At 32.4% G+C, this 17,059-nt stretch overlaps 1 long non-coding RNA gene across 2 annotated transcripts; it reads right to left on the minus strand.

Annotated features, from left to right (window-relative positions):
• Window positions 1-1,750: 1,750 nt before the first annotated feature.
• On the minus strand, window positions 1,751-16,591 carry LOC133180862 (uncharacterized). 2 transcript variants are annotated; one of them, XR_009720405.1, is made up of 3 exons: window positions 16,531-16,591; window positions 10,119-10,532; window positions 1,751-2,333 (listed from the first exon to the last, which is right to left on the minus strand). It is a non-coding gene; the product is annotated as an uncharacterized LOC133180862 (long non-coding RNA). The 2 variants fall into 2 exon arrangements; XR_009720404.1 differs by lacking the exon at window positions 16,531-16,591 and adding an exon at window positions 13,875-14,036.
• Window positions 16,592-17,059: the final 468 nt, after the last annotated feature.

Consider the following 17,059-nt stretch of genomic DNA (forward strand, 5'->3'; position numbering starts at 1 on the left):
GGGCGGTCGCAGGAAGAGTGTGGCAAATTTTGGTCAAAATTTGAGGCATGTTACCGGATATTGCATGTGCAAACAAAAAATTTTTTAAGCTTGGTTACAAGTTCTAAAAAACTTTTGACCGACACAATCAAACATACATAGATATTTGATAAAATGAATATGAATTTACTTTATTAATTCATTTATGTAATGAGAATATTTTAGCACATTAAAGAAGACGGGCTAGGCTAGTAGATCAAATAATAAAATAGACTGAGATTTGAAATATAAATAGTGAATAAAGCCTTATCTCTTTACATATTTTCAAATTTGATTTAAAAAAAAATGATGAAAAAGTAATTGCAAAATAAAAAACCACCTGACCAGAAGGCCCACTTTAATCTTAACAAATAATTTCATTAATAAGTCGACTAATTCTGAACAATATTTGCATATAATATACTGTAACAGTTACATAGATATGGATGTATGCCATATACAACCAAGTACAAATTCAAATTACTTCTTAAATAGGTAAAACCCCTTATAAATACTTCAAAAGGAAAACTGGACCTTTATGACTATAGGCTTAATTCATCTTTTTCCATTAAAATCATTTATTATTTAAAAAAAATCAAACTCGCTGTGTTTCTTCAAAATAGGGTGTACTTTTTAAGTTCCTAAAATTGTAAGAATGAAATCTGAAGATGCCAAAAGCCAAAATGCTTGCCTGAGTCATTTTGTGTCTATTGCTCTTAAAAAGATTGTTTTTAAAGATTTTTCCCCTCCATATTCCCATGAAAAATGTTGACACCTGTATACATGTAAAATTTAAACCCTAATTTTAGTCCTTTTCTAATCCCAATGTCCATAATTTAAACAAAATTAAATATTGACACATAGATACATGCAAAATGAAAACCCTACTTTTAGCCCTTACCTAACCCCAATGTTTATAATTTGAACAAAATTAAATCTCTATCATAATGATGTTGTAATGTTGGCATATGAATTTGCTTTATGTCACCCTGCTAGTTTTTCACTTTTACATATTTTCATGCAAAACTTTTAACCCCTCTGCAGCTCTATCCTCACCTTACGGACAATGAAAAAACTTGAACCTATGTTCATTAAGAAAACTCTTGGATAACATTTGTCTTATATGACCAAGTTGTTCTTAAGGTATTCAATGTATAATGACCATATTCTGTACCTAATAAATGAATTGTCCAGTGTTTTTAAACAAGTTAGCATTTGAAGATGTTATTAAATAAAAGTACACCACCAAAGGAATTTACAAAATTTTGATTATTGTTCAATTACATGTAATTGCTCCTTGAATTTTACAATGAAGTCTATGGGCAGCGCATGTTTTGTTTAGATATTCTAAAAAGTAATTTGAACTTCATACAAATCTCTTGTGAAAATATGCATAAACTCTCTCCTTATTAAAATATGAAATAAAATAAGTCATCTGCTACAGATATATTGACAAAATTTGAATTTTCTTCTTTGCATCAAGGGCAGATAACTCTTGAAAATGTTTACGGTACAAAATGGTCAGTTTCTAATATGTTATCAGTCATGTGAATTTGGTTCATTTTACGTTCATCATTATCTAGCAATACATATTTAACTAGTTTAAAATGATTCAAAACTGCTCAACATTCCTTCATTATACATTGAATACCTTAAAATGAAAGATTTTTAATGACATTATCCCATTTTTCATGTTTCTTCATTATCTCCCCTTGAAAAAGGATTCAGCACCTTTATTTGAATAAGCTTTATTCCTTTTAAGCAGAGATACATTGTACCAAATGTGGTTTACATTGACCAAATGTTAGAAAAAAAAAAGAAAATGTTAAAAGTTAATGGAGGACAAACGGTCAAACATATAAATGTTGCATTGTTGGATACCAGAGACTTCTTTTTATCAGAATTGTGCAATTGAGCCTTTGGATAAGGTGAGCTAAATTCCAAATCCATGTTTTTTTAGCTATGGACCTCATTGTTTAAACAGGTGTATTATATCTCCTTGAAGTAATTAATGTACACCATATACAAATGTAATTTTAAGGCAAATCACTTCAATTTATTAATACTGGTACAATTCAGATCCGAATTCCACTGGCAACTGTCAAAGGCAATCTAGTCTCACTTATAGATGAATCAGAATGTTTTTAAATGTACTTTTAAAGCTTTAATTCACAGCAGATTTTGTTTAACTTCCAAGAAATAATTTTTCACACTGGCTGGCTCTCTCAGTTGGGCATTCAAAATGGCTGCATGATGAACACTAGGAACTTTCTTTTGTCATGGTTTTCTTCTTCAGCTCACCATCATGCATGCATCTATATTGAAATTAAATTTAAATGATCATTTAATCATGCATGTTTAAAAAAAGCACTTCAAATCATCAAATGCTTCCTGCATATATATATATATATATATATATATATATATATATATATATATATATATATATATATATATATATATATATATATACATATAACAGTATATTATTTGAATTTGGAGTTATTGGCAAGTGTAATCTGGTTCCCCTTAAAAATTAAAAAGGCTATAATTCTGTCAAAAATCAACAAAGTGGAATGAAGTGCAAACTTGATCTGTAACTTAATTATCAAGGTACACTCACATATACTAACAAGAGGCCCAAGGTCCTTAACGGTCACCTGAGTATAATACAACAATTTAGAAGTTAAATACACTGAGGGATGAAGCTTTGTTGCCCTAAAGCAAGAGAAGTAGGAAAATCAGGATCAACAAAATAATAAGTCTAGTATTCAGTATCTACTCATAACTTAAGTTCTAATCTGTCCTCCACTTAATATTATCACCATGCAGACTATTAACAAACTATTAGTGCTTCTGTACTATTTTTAAACCCATATTAAGACCTCTAGCATTGACCTCTCTTATGGTCTTTGAAGAACTTTTAATAAGATAAGTTATTTTTGTCTCGTTTTTATTTATCTATTACTTACAGGTCTACCTGATTATTAAAACTAAGAAAGTACTTTTTGAATTATACAATAAACATTCTTGCATAATTATCTTATTCTATTAACCTTTCAAAAACATTATTTACAGTGATGAATGGAAAAGGGGAATAACTTCTCTCAGTAGAATAATTAATAGAGCCCTGCCCAGGACCAGAATGCTTAGACGAATTGTCCAGATGTTCAAAAATCTGGTAGAAATACGCTTACTTATATCATTTAAACTTTTACACAGTTTGCTTTCGATATGCCCAGAAGCAGAGAAGAATTTCACAGGTACAATGCATTTTCACTACAGATTCAACAAAGCCTTACCCTAACACCAGAACCCAAGACCAAAGGTCAAGAAATTTACAAATTTGGAAGAGTTACCCTCATCATCATAACTATGGACTTCAAAGAATTAACACTTTTCCACTATATTATCAAAAGCCTCCCCCCCCTTCCTCGTTATGCCAGAACCCCTGACCCTAGGACCACAAGATTTAAAAATTCTGTTCGAAGCTCCCATCTTCATCAAAGCTAAGCAATTTATTTATCAGCTCAACACTAAGGAGCAAAGAGGATTAGTTAATGATTAATTAATAGAATTAATGCATTTTCACTATATAATCAATAGAGCCCCCCTCCCCCCCCCCTCCTCAAGAACCCCAAAAACTGAGGCCATGTATTTAAAAATTTTGGAAGAGGCATCCTTGTCTATCATAATCATGCACTTAGTTTGTTTAAATAATCTCCAGAAGCAAAGAAGAAGATTTTCATAGAATCAATGCATTTTCACTATATAATCAATAGAGCCCCGCCCTAACACCGGAACCTCTAACCCTGGGGCCATGAAATTCACAATTTTTAAAAAGGCATCCTTATGCATCATAACCATGCACTTAGTTTGTTTAAATAATCTCCAGTAGCAGAGAAGAAGATTTTCAAAGAATCAATGCATTTTCACTATATAATCAATAGAGCCCCACCCTAACAGCAGAACCCCTGACCCTGGGGCCATGAAATTCACAATTTTTGACAAGGCATCCTTATGCATCATAACCATGCACTTAGTTTGTTTAAATAATACCCAGGAGCAGAGAAGAAGATTTTCAAAGAATTAATGCATTTTCACTATATAATCAATAGAGCCCTGCCCTAACACCAGAACCCCTGACCCAGGGGCCATGGCTTTCACAATTCTGGAAGGGGCCCACCTCCTCATCATAACTATGTACTTAGTTTATCACCTTAATGCCCAGGAGCAGAGGAGAAGATTTTCAAAGAATCAATGCATTTTCACTATATAGTTGATAGAGCCCCGCCCTAACACCAGAACCCCTGACCCTGGGGCCATGACATTCATAATTTTGGAAGAGGCACTCTTGCTCATTATAACTATGTACTTAGTTACTTTATTTAATACCCAGGAGCAGAGAAGAAGATTTTCAAAGAATTAATGCATTTTCACTATATAATCAAAATAGCCCCGCCCTTACACCAGAACCCCTAACCCCGGGGCCATGAATTTCACAATTTTGGAAGAGGCACTCTTGCTCATCATAACTATGTACTTAGTTACCTTATTTAATACCCAGGAGCAGAGAAGAAGATTTTCAAAGAAATAATGCACTTTCACTATATGCTCTATATAGCCCCACCCTGGGGCCAGAACCCCTGACCCTGGGGCCATGAATTTCACAATTTTGAAAGAGGCACTCTTGCTCATCATAACTATGTACTTAGTTACTCTATTTAATACCCAGGAGCAGAGAAGAAGATTTTCAAAGAATTAATGCATTTTCACTATATAATCAATAGAGCCCCGCCCTAACACCAGAACCCCTGACCCTGGGGCCATGAATTTCACAATTCTGGAAGAGGCACTCTTGCTCATCATAACTATGTACTTAGTTACCTTATTTAATACCCAGGAGCAGAGAAGAAGATTTTCAAAGAAATAATGCACTTTCACTATATGATCTATATAGCCCCACCCTGGGGCCAGAACCCTTGACCCTGGGGCCATGAATTTCACAATTTTGGTAGAGGGCTCAATGCTTATTACAATGATGCCAACAATTTGACTGCTTGATGTCCAGGAGTAAAGAAGAAGATTTTTAAAGATTGCATTATTTTTGGTGGTTTTAGCCCCACCCCTCAGGCCCCAGGGGGGCAGGGACCATGAAATTCACAATTTTTGTTCCCCTTCACCCATAGATGCTATATGCCAAATTTGGTTGAAATTGGTTAAGCGGTTTCAGAGAAGAAGCTAAAAATGTTCAAATGTTAACGCACGACCCACGCCGACGGATGAGAACGGATAGCAATAGGTCAATGAGTGACTCAGGTGACCTAAAAATCAGCTAAATGTAGTAATGGGTTATATGTTATATTTTAAACTGTAAATAAATTGAATATAAAATAGTTTAATAAATGAACGCATTGCCATAAATAAATAAATATAAACTTAAACTCCATTTGATAATTACATTTACTAACCTTACTGCACATATTGTATGGTAATACTTATTTTAGATTTAGAGTTATCTTTTCATAGTTAGAAATCTCTAGTTTATTCATTAGTATATATGAGAACCAGTTTAGAGGTTAGGAATAGTCGATTGGCTATTCTTGTTTTGCAGAGATTTTATTGGTCGGTCATTGAGGTCACATTCCTTAGTGAGTTACTCTTTGTTCTTTTAAAATTCACTTTGAATCCAGCCACAATATTATATATATATAGATATTATATATTTCTGACTGGACTATAAGACCTGATCACAGTCCAGATATGGTTTAGATAAAGTAGCGGTAACACCTATGTATGCAGCCTAGGTCCACAATTTGGGCTGAATTATATATCTATAAAATAGTATCCACATCAGAATTAAAGAACCCTAAATTACAAACTGACCAGTGTTTTCATCATTCATGGGAAAACCCAGTTACATAAATACATGTATAGATCTGCGAGTGTTTATTTGGTGGCATATTTCTGCCCCCTACATGCAAGATAAATTATGTTAACATGAAGCATAATTATGTAGACATGCGATTTATCTATGTCAACATGCAAAATAATTATGTTAACATGTGAGATAAATATGTAGACATGCGACTTATTTATCTCAACATGCAAGATAATAATGTTAACATGCAACTTATATTTGTCAACATGCGACTTATTTATGTCAACATGCGAGTTATATATTTTACACGCAAGATGATTATGTTAACATGCAACTTATTTATGTCAACATGTGACTTATTCATGTCAACATGCAACTTATTTATGTCAACATGCGAGTTATATTTAAACATGCAAAATAATTATATATGTCAACATATGCATGCAAGATAATAAGTTGCATGTCAACAAACATATCTCACATGTTGACATAATTAACTCGCATGTCAGCATAATATCTTGCATGTTGACATAAATAAGTTGCATGTTAACATAATTATCATGTATGTTGACATAAATAAGTCGCATGTCTACATAATTATCTTGCATGTAAACATAAATAAGTTGCTTGTCAACATAATTCTGTTACATCTTGCTTGCATAATGTCATATAATGGCGTGCGTGAGTAAGTTTACCAACATTAAAATTAGATTCTCTCGAGAAGTTGGTAACTTGCATGTCAACATAATTATTTTGCATGTTGGCATAAATAAAGTCGCATATCTACATAATTATGTTGCATGTTAACATAATTTATCTTGCATGTAGGGGACAGAAATATGCCACCAATGCCCATAGTTTAGAAAAAAAAAATCCAGAAAACCAAGTGACAAAGACTGACAGACAGACTGAAAGACAGATAAAGGAGAAACCTGTAGTCCCCTCTAGTTTCACTGGTAGCTAGGGGACTAAAATAATTACATAATATGGTGTACAAATATTTTGGAGACTCTGGAACAGTAGTATATTCATTAATTTTAAAATGTACATCATGAAAATATTGATCTTAGTACATGTACATGATGTGTCATAAATATATAAAATATATACACTGTTTATATTATATATACCCTGTGCTGTAGAAAGTCTGTCCATTGCTAGAATTCATTCACCATTTTTTTAAATATGTTGTCAACTTGGTGTCTTAAACATATCCCTCTTATCAGTTAAACTTACACAATTAACATGATTAAATTTACACAATTAACATGATTAACTGACATGTAAACTTGCTTTCAACAGATTTTATCTAAAAATATCTCCTGATTTTATTGCAATTATAAATTCATAAAATTTATATGTCCTTTATTTGTCGCACATAGTCTCTTAATTAGGGGTGTATTAATTGTTACACCAGTATATGGAGATACCTTTCAACTGAAGTTGGTTACCAGTTAAAGGCAATCTTAATTATCTTTACTTTTTTTGTTTTCAATTTAAATGTAATTTTTTTTTTTGAGATATAGAATTTTGGATTACTGATTCTATAAACATGATAAATTATATTTATAAACAAACCATATTTCATAATGATTGAAGAATACATTTATTCTTAACAATTTTACAGTGGAAACTTCTAGGAATTTTTTTTAATATGCTATAGAACAGGTAGAACAAAAGTAAAAATTAAGTGATATGCATCAATATATATCATAAAACACAAGTCAAAATATTGTCGTCGCCCGCGTGGCACAGTGGTTAGAGCATCTGCTCTAGAGTCGCGGAGTAAGGAGTTGATCCTTACGTTGCTGGTTCAAATCCCACTGCGGGACGTGGAGACCGGTCCTTCGGATGAGACCGTATAAACCGAGGTCCCGTGTCGCAGTAGGTGCTGGCACGGAAAAGAACCCTCACTGCTCAATGGCCCAGAGTGCCGAGTATAGGTCAAAATTTGTAGCCCTCCACCGGCAAGTGGTGGCATCTCAATATGAGTGAAAAGTTCTCGAGAGGGACGTTAAACAACAAACAATCAATTAATCAATCAAAATATTGTCATGATTAATTTTTTTTGCATTTTGATACTCATCCCTATTTTTAATTAAATGAATATTTACTCTAGACTTTGTGTAAGTTTTGAATGAGAAAGCATTTATGAGATAAGACTCAAAAAAAAGCTAGTTGCTGATAACAAAACAGGAGGCCCATGGGCAACAACACTCACCTATTAGTCACTTTGGCCTTCTGTTCTGCCACAGATTTTTTCCCCCATATACATGTACTCCTATGTAAAATTTTGTTGTCTTTTGTGGCCCAACCCTATATATAGGGGCCATCATTTAATAAAAAATGAATCTACACTACCATAGGTTGCTTCTTACATTATTATGTTTCATCGTGGCTTTGTTGTTCTTGAGAAGAATTAAGCATTTTAAAGATTTATCCAACGTAATCCCTATTGTGGCCACACCCTACCCCCAGGGGCCATGATCTGAACAATTTAAAACCTACGCTACCTAAGAAAGCTTTCATCTAATTTTGATCTTTTCTAGTACAGTATTTCTTGAGAAGAAGATATTTAAAATTTTTCCTATATACCGTATATACTCGCCTATAAGTCGGTTTTTTGGGAGTTAAACTTTGGTCCAAAACTCATTATCCGACTTATACGCAAGTTATAAAAAAAACTGGTATTTTAGTGGGTCAATCCCTCTAATTTAAGCTGAAAAAAATACAACTTATTCCAGTTATTGATACTTTACTATTCATTATTTTAAACCTACTGGTATCTGAAAAGCTTTATTCATGCTGTACTTGGGTTATTAAGTAGATGGAAAAGGTTCATGACAGTAAAAGTAATCTATCTTTAAGATTTAACAAGTTGAAATTCAACAAATCATAACTTATTTCAGTTATTTAAACTTTAACCAACCTCACTTTAGAACTCTTGCACAAAAATCTACAGCTTTGCACAAAAAATGTAAGACATACTAAGAGATTGTACAGTAATATCCAAGGATTTTAGGAAAATTAGTCTTACTTTTGGAAAAAATTGGCGGAAGTTATATATATTTTGATAAATATCATCATATCTGCTCAGGAGATATGAAGTCTGTTGAGTATATTAATAGAAGTACATATATTTACAACTTTCTCAGTCTTACATCATCTTAAATCTGCAGCAAACTCAAAAAAATTGATGTTTTTTGGCAAAATTGATAGGCATTCTATGTTTTAAGAATTAACTCAAATGAGTTATTTCTTTGTTTAGTAATAAATAAGTGAAGTAACCTAAAAAAGTTATTTTAAAAAATAACTTGATTCCATCATGCCCCTGACTGTTCTACTTTTTATATATTCCCTGCTTTTTTCAATACTTAGGGACAACCCTCTTAATAGTCCAGTAGTCTTGAGAAGAAGATTTTTAAAGATGTTTTTCCTATAATATTTTCAATGTAAAACATCCATTCCCTATTGTGGTCCCACCCTCCACCCGCGGGGCCATGATCTGAACAATTTATAATCTAATATTCTGTAGGAAGCATTTATATAAGTTTCAGCTTTTCTGCCACAGTGGTTCTTGAGAAGAAGATATCTGAGGATTTTTCCTATATATTTCATTGTAAAATTTTCATCCCCTAATTTGTGGCCCCATCATGCCCCGCAGGGGCAAGATTTGAATAATTTACAATCTACACTACCTCAGAAAGCCTACATATAAGATTCAGCTTTTCTGGCTCGTTGCTTCTTGAAAGAAGATGTTTCAATGGCCCTAACCTATTTTTGCATTTCTTGATTATCTCCCCTTGGAAGGAAACTTGGCCCTTCATTTTAAAATTTAGAATCCCCTTTACCCAGGAATGCTTTGTATCAACTTTGCTTAACATTGGCCCAGTACTTGGTTCTTGAGAAGAAGTTGAAAATGTGAAAAGTTTACAGTTGGACGGACAGACGCTGGACAATGTGTGATCAGAAAAGCTAACTTGAGCTTTCAGCTCAGGTGAGCTAAAAACTGGAAAAGGGGGGGGGGGGTGTTAAGTCACACATGCACCTTGTCCGTTAGCTTTCATGAAAATTAAAAATATATGTACATGTATTTAAAAAAAAAATCAATGTGAGAAGCTACATGTAAAAATTAGTTAAAATTAAATGGTAGTAATTAAAATTGCTAGGTCATTAACAATCAATATAACTAATTAATATAAATGTTTAATTTACTTACCAATAATGAGATCCAAGTTCAAATAGCCATATTTCCAATGGTTGATTCTTTGTCATCAAAACTCCTAAAATCCGTCTTAGTCTCAACTCGCACATCTTCCTTGAATTTTTGAGAATCATGAGTTTTGTTAATTTTGTCACTCACTCACTCATGAGTTCAACAGTATTTTTCTGACTTTGTGGAAGTCTGAAGACAGTCCTTAGGATTACACTCTACTATTCTTTTTTCTCACACTCCCATGGACTTTATTCTGAATTGTGTCATATTTGGTTTCTCACAATCCTTAAATCTTTCTATTGTGGCTATCTATGCTTCCTTTAAACTTGGTTGATATCATGTGTTCTATGATCCACCACAAGCTGTAGAACAGAGGTCCTTCTTCTTACAGGGTTTGTTGATAAGAAATGTTCATAACTGAAAAGACAAATTGTTTCCCATCTATTAGAATTTTGCAGACCTTTACTGAAATATGAAGATTACAAACAGTATTTAAGCTCAAAGGTGCATTGAAACATTACTAATTGTGAGCATAGCAAACATAGATCTTTAAAACATCAGAGGTGGGATCAGTTGCCATGGAGGAATAAGCATACCCTGTCAACTGGTTACACCTGCTGTGAGCTCCTTGTCATAATAGGGAGAATGGATAAATCTGTTGACAATTCAGTATAAAAATAATGGCCTAACACTTTCTGTATGAAAAACATCAGTAAACATTTGACTTATGTGTAAACTATATTTGTTAACAAGTTCATTGTATCAAACCAGGGTTTGACATTTTCTTTTATGACTACTATACAAGTCGGGCTACTTCCCATAATTTTGACTAGCACTGACCGTAAAAACACTTAAGCCCCGACCAAACTTAATTTTTTTTTCTTTTTATAACCTGGTATTTTAGTGAAAAAAGTTCAAAACAATACTATCTCTCGCATGTATTAAGATAATACATTTTGTCAGACTTTTCCATAGGTCGCAGCCCATTGAGTCGGGTTAAACAGAACATGCAAATATTATAGGGCTGGCTTTAAAGAACATGCAAGGAACTTTAAAAAATTATTACCGTAAATATAAATAAATTAAAGAATATATTTTTCGATATATATATCGATATATATTATTCAATAATTTTCATACCAATTGATACTGAATGAAGCTAGTTTCGATCGCAAATTGTCTATTACAGCCAGGATAAAAATAAGGATTAAGTGTGTCATGCTGTGAAGTTTTCTTTTTCAGAGCGATGGCTGTGTTTACAATCAGAAAATTAAAAAATATTGTTTAAAAAGTTTATAGAACATTTATTTGAAAGACTGAAATGTGAGATAACATTATTTTATTCACACAACTAGTCGGTCTAGATCACGAACATTTGACACAACCGGACCACTCATTTACTAGACTGGGTCAGTTGGACATGCCTTAGTGTCAAACCCTGCAAACATAGAATTTGCAAAATGTTGGCTATACCTATACCTGTATACCTTGGCTATACAACTTATTTGCCAATAGCTTGCCCCATTTTAGTAATTGTTTGTACATAGTACACATGCTCTTGCCCTTTGAATCAAATGGGAGACATAAACTCCATATGCAGGTGATAATGCTACATAAGTAAGGTAAGTTAATAATTATAGAAAAATGAAAGTTTATAATAAAGTTTAGTTGTTACTTTGCCATTAATGTCTTTATCTAGTAAAATATTCAAATATGAAACAGATGCATCAGCCTCTGTGGTGTCTTTAATTTTGAGTTCAAAGGGATATACATGTGAATAAAAAAAAGTTAAATACATGTATAATGAACAGTGATCAATCTCAAACAATCTATAAAAAATACAAATCTGTGAGAGTCTGGATAAAACAAGGACCCCCTGGAAATCCCAGAGGTGGGATCAGGTGCCTAGGAGGAGAAAGCATCCTCTGTTGACCTGTCACACCAGAATAAATTAATGTAGGAATAAAAATGAATAATTACTATCCATTGAAAAAGCATCATCAATATATTTACATGTACATAATATATCTAATCATGTACCGGTAGTATGTATAGGATAGGAAATACAAAATATAATTATTTATAAAATAGTGTATTTTCAACTTAAGGTCATAATATCATTTGTTTCATTATATTTAATCATGTAAATAATGTACCTGACCACCAACATATGGCATGTGGCTTAACTGTGCTATAGTTAAGCATGTATCAAAATTTAATTCTAATTATAGCTTTGCTTGGTGTTCACATGGAGTTAATGCAAAGAAATTTAATGTACAGTAAATTAATTTGCATTATTCGCATTAAGGGGGGACAGGACACATGTCACATGATTGAATTGACTGCATCATAGTCAAAAGGGCTGACAAATAGATTTTTTAGGCACTTGTCTGAGGGCAAGTGCACAGTCAAAATTTAATTGCCCTACCTGAATTTTTGCTTGCCCCACCATCATGACCATAATCTAATACTGTATATATTTATATATATTTCAAAAAATAGGAAGACAAATAATGAGTAGATCATGCAAGCCCCTGTGTCTAGCTCTATTTCTATGACTTACTGGTACATATGGATTTAATTTTTTAAAGTCACTTGCCCACGGGCAAGTGGTTGATAAAATTTCACTTGCCCACCCTTAAAATTCACTAGTCACGGGCATTGGGCAATGGGATTTGTCATCCCCTTAGTTACTGTTAATGTAGGTGCTAAACGTTGTTAAAATCAGCATTTTTTGTGTAATTTTTGTTCAACTTGTTAAGCTTAAACATTTAATGTAAAATAATTAAGAGTTTTAAATGATCGTGTAAATATTTAAAAATTGTGAAATTGATCGATCCACCCATCTATTTCTTTATGCTACAGTCTAACGAGTCAGTGATGTCATATATGATCTCTCAGTGCAATGAGATCATGCAGGTATATGTTGGTTACCTGGTAAGACTTAGTCAGTTTAAAAACATAGAAACCATATACCTAAAGCATTAGGTCTATGATAACAGATCACAATCAAGGCATCGTGATGTATTTTTTGAAGCAGGAACTACAAAAATAATTTTTACGTGTTTAGTAGCAAAGATTTTCTGAATTAATATTTCATTTCGGTTGTATAAGTTTTCCTGTGACGTCACAGTTGTTTTTCCCGTACTCGGAAAATGTAAAGATGAAGCGTTTTTCCCACGCTTATGTATTGTTCAATTCTGTCCACTGTGATAATGAGGTAATTATCTTCACCTTACGATATTGCTACAGTTGATTACGGTACTATGAAGAAGGACTTCAGTTCAATCGTAAATCTTCAAATATTTATTGACAGAATTATTTCCCAAATGAATTTTTCATCGTTGAAGATGTCTTGAAAAGTATTCATCCAATCCATATACATTGTAAAATAGCAAAAATGCTTAAAGAATTTTAATTCTATATATATTCTGAATACTTGAAGAGATGCATGTCCTTATACATATTTCTTGTTTGTGCTTAAAAATTTCCATTTTAGACTTAGTTATGGACCCGTAAAGACGAAGAACCAAAACTATTTACAGACACTGTGAGGAGCGATTTTTGTATGGCGATATCACTTAAATAAGTCAAGAAATCTGAACGCAGAATTACTTTTAAAATGTGTAGGACATATTAAGTTAAAAATATACAAAATATGAAAAAAATTCATTGACTAGATTTTTTTCAGCTCAAGGCCCTGTTCCTCCTTAAATTCTCCGTGTGAATGTGGTCCAAATTTAATCTGCAGTAACTTACATTTAATTGGAATAAAACCCTCCTTGTGTAGAGGACATTAAATGTACATATCTCATACTGTACATCCTCATCAAAGTTTCACAACCAGTTCATACATATTCTTGTCAGCTGTCAAAATCACATTCGCATGATTAAAATGAAAGTAAACGTTAAGTTGAATACCGATCCCGATTAGAATCAAGACCAAGGACTGTTAAGGACCCTCTATCATGATCTATACACTAAATCAAAAATGTTTTTATTCCAAGATAAATAAATTGAACACTTTATTTACATGCTTTCTCACTCAAGTAAATGTGTAGAGATTTCTGTTCATCAATACTTTAATGTCTTTGAATATTTTTCTTAGGGTGTAAATATGCCATGTACCCTAGCTATATTGAACATGTTGAAATTCAAGAAAATAAAATAGATCTGATTAGGTCATTATTTATACCTTTATACAATATGATTTTCTCATTCAATTGTTAAGAATGCTTGCATTAATTGAAATTCAGTAACAGACTGTTAGGATTTCCCAGGGCAAATAAGTCTCTATCTCCATAAAATACCATAAAATCAGAGCTCTTTTGGTGTGCAGTATATACTACAGTGTTATTAATTTGTATGTGAAAACTGAAATTAAAATAATCATGGAGGGTAAAAAATTTGGGGGGGGGTTTACAATCTTTCAGATTTCTCCTAATTCCATCACAAAATATATAAAGAAAACTTAATTTATGCAATCTAAGTAATACACACTGTCAGATGATGACATTTCTTGCTCATTTGAAATAACATATTATATTCTTGGCACACAGACTTCTTCACTATCAACAACATGTTTACCTTTTAAGTTAAATTTTAATAATCTGGTTAAGTGGTAACAGATCTAGATTCTCTTTATTAACAAACTTCTCTTAACATAATTGTTCACTCAGGTTTACAGAGTCTGCCAATCGATATCAAACATTAATTAATAGAGTCCCTCTGAAAGATTATGAGGCCCTTTATATTTTTTGTTGTATATTTAAATGTCTTGTCTTATTATTTTTGATACACTTACAAATAACTTGTTCCTAAATACTAAATAATGAGTAAACTTGAGTTTGGTCTGGAATTACTGTGCCTTTCCAGTCACTGCACTTAAAAATACTAAATGCATCTGCTGTACGTTTTACTCACATTAAAGTGTTGGTTATATACTGTAGATCGAAGCACAAATTTTCGTGGGGATAAAATTTTGTTGATTTGAATCCAAGAAGGTTTTGTGGGCATTAAATTTCTTTGTTACGAATGTAACCCGACTCATTATACATGTATTGTAAAGTAAAATTTCATGTGGGGATTTAATTCTGATGATAATGTTAACAACAAACAACTGTCGAAATAAAGGAATATAATTCAATCTGCTTTTAAAGTATATATTGTATACCGATATATATACATGTATATAAAATGTAGCTACTCTGGCCTTTCTATTGATAATGTAGATAAGTGAGCAAAGTCATCTAGTGTGATTACATTTTTTATTACTTTGAGGGGAAGAATCATAAAAACTGTTGAAGTTTTTGATTTTTTTAATTTTAATTGCCCCTAATTAATCCTATAGGAATGTGGCCTCAGACCAGTGATCGAGTTTTCATAAAGAATGAATAGATCCAGTTTTACATACTGCCAATGTTAGCTTCAGTAATTTATGCACGATTAATACCATATTCCAAAAAACAAAAATGACTTTTCCCTGCATTTTCCAGTGCCTCATGTTAGAATCACGGGAGGGAGTTAGAAAATTTGCAAGATTTCAAACAGCTACACATGCTACATAAATCTCTATTATTTATGTCTCTATGACACCCTTGATGACAGAAACATTTTGAAGGATTTATAAATATTGTAAATGTTCAATCATAATTCCATATAACATAATTGTATTCTCTGCAGTTGGAAAATCTTTTCATTTAAATCTTTTTAAAAATCCCTGAAAGGAAGTAAATCTCTTCATTTTAAATTTCAGTGGTTGAATTATACCCCAATAAAAACATGATTGTATAGTGTGTACCCCTCCTTCTTTGTCTTTTTTTTTTGTTTTGCTGAAAATAAAAGTGTGCACATCATAAAAGAGAATTTATAGTAGTTCGTATTATTTTGTTTAATATATTACATGGTATGCCCCGACCACAACAATAGCCAATGGTGTTATAGTGTTAATTATCTGTCCTGTACATGTTTATAAAAATGGAAAATAGCTAAATGATGAAAATTATCGGTATGACAGTCAGTTGCAAACATCTTTTTTTTTTTTAATCCTATTTAGATAATTTTATTTTACTTTTTATCTGGACTATTATTGGTGAAGTTCTTTGTCTTTTAAACTGAACCTTTAATTTTTTTTTTTTTTTATACTGGCACAATTAGCTGATAACATACAGACTTAATTTTGAATTCATTGATCCTCCCAAATATTTGCCGGTCTTGGACCGACAGACTGTCATTAAGGTATTACATGTAAAACAGTACTGATTCATCATGTTCATGACAGGAAAAGGTATACAGATCATGCTGATACACAAACACATCATCATGAACACAGATCATTAGAACTTCAGGTAGTGTTTGTTTTTTTCCTGACGTAGCTTTTCACTATTAAATGAATATTATATAATTGCATTCATACCATAAACTTCTCCCTGCCGTGTTCTGAGTAGCCATGAACATTAATAATTTCTCATCCAAAATCAATGTTACTACCTGAAATGTATTATAATATACATGTAAGTTTTAAAACATGCATGAATTCCATGATAAATAGGGAAAAAAAATTAATTACTGTAACTTAAATTAGTAGAAGTCGCATCATATTCATGAATCATCACAGCTATATTTACATATTCTCTCAAAATTGCCCCAATGCAATAATGAGTGCATGTCAAATAAAATGACAAGTATCAATCTTTAAATTCTCACACATTAAAATTAGGGCATGTGACATGTCACTGTCTAAATGCACAGCATGTCTTTGACATTAATATCAACTTATAAAGCTGCACTATACCCTCAGTTTGCAAGGGCTAGAAGACCACGTTGAAGCAGGGACCTCTACATGCTTAACAATTATATCATTATGTCCCTGGGAGAAGTAGACAGCCCCCCCCCCCCTTTCATCATTTAAACTTGCAGGAATTATTTCTAATGTTTACGCCTCA

Source organism: Saccostrea echinata, unplaced genomic scaffold (genome assembly GCF_033153115.1).
Source record: "Saccostrea echinata isolate AGI-Se365-2 ecotype Australia unplaced genomic scaffold, CSIRO_AGI_Sech_v1 ptg000007l, whole genome shotgun sequence".
In the NCBI taxonomy this organism is placed as follows: Eukaryota; Metazoa; Mollusca; class Bivalvia; order Ostreida; family Ostreidae; genus Saccostrea; species Saccostrea echinata.